Source organism: Chrysochloris asiatica, unplaced genomic scaffold (genome assembly GCF_000296735.1).
Source record: "Chrysochloris asiatica unplaced genomic scaffold, ChrAsi1.0 scaffold00201, whole genome shotgun sequence".
NCBI classification, from domain to species: domain Eukaryota; kingdom Metazoa; phylum Chordata; class Mammalia; order Afrosoricida; family Chrysochloridae; genus Chrysochloris; species Chrysochloris asiatica.
The window spans coordinates 1,936,996-1,938,091 of NW_006408719.1; positions in this window are offsets into that span (position 1 = coordinate 1,936,996).

The window sequence follows — 1,096 nt, forward strand, 5'->3', positions numbered from 1 at the left end:
TAACACGTAGGAATAGAGATACAGATAGTGAGAAGGTCAGGTCGATTACAGGATAAAATAGACTGCACTAAATAGAGAGAAAATTAATGGACTATGAGGCAACCTCAAAGAAAATTAACACTTCACAACATACCAAGAGAATGAAAATCCAAGAAGAACATTAAAACTATGAGGAAACTCACAAGACACAACACAAAAGTTGTGAACTCAATAAAGGAAGACAAACAGAACAAAGAAATAGCAACACCAAAAAAAAACACAAAAACATAATGACAGCAATTAATCAATACCTATTGATAATTGCACTGAATGTAAATGGATAAAATGCACCTGTTAAGAGACGGAGGGAGGAAGAATGGATAAGAAAACAAGATCCTTCAATATGCTGTCTGCAAGAGACACATCTCCCACAAAGAGACAAAAACAAATTAAAAGTCAAAGAATGGGAAAAAAATATACCAAGGTAATTGAAATAAAAAGGGAATAGGAGTGGCAGTACTAATCTCAAATAAAATAAATCTTAAGGCAAAAAACAGCATAATAGATAAAGATGGACATTATCTCGTAATTAAAGGGACAATTGAACAAGATGAAATAACCATAATAAATATCAATGTTCCCAATGACAGAGCTCCAAAATATATAAAACAAACTCTAATAGATTTGGAAAAAAGAAATAGATGAATCTACAATAATAGTGGGCGATTTTAATACACCACTTTCAAAAATAGATAGAACAACCAGAAAGAAACTTGACAAAGACACAGAAGAACTAAACAACAGAAACAGCCAACTGGACGTCATAGATGTATACAGAGCATTCAGCCCAAAAACGGCACAGTACACATTCTTTTCAAGTGCACATGGAACATTCTCCAGAATAGACAATGTTTTAGGCCACAAAACAAATATCCATAAATTTACAAATATCAAAATACTACAAAGCATCTTCTAATGCTATCAAATTAGAAATCAACAATAGGAAGACCAAGGAAATCAAGTCAAATACATGGCAACTGAATAAAACCCTGCTGAAAAGTGACTGGGTAGTAGAATAAATACTTGAATTCACAAAGTTCCTAGAAATAAATGAGAA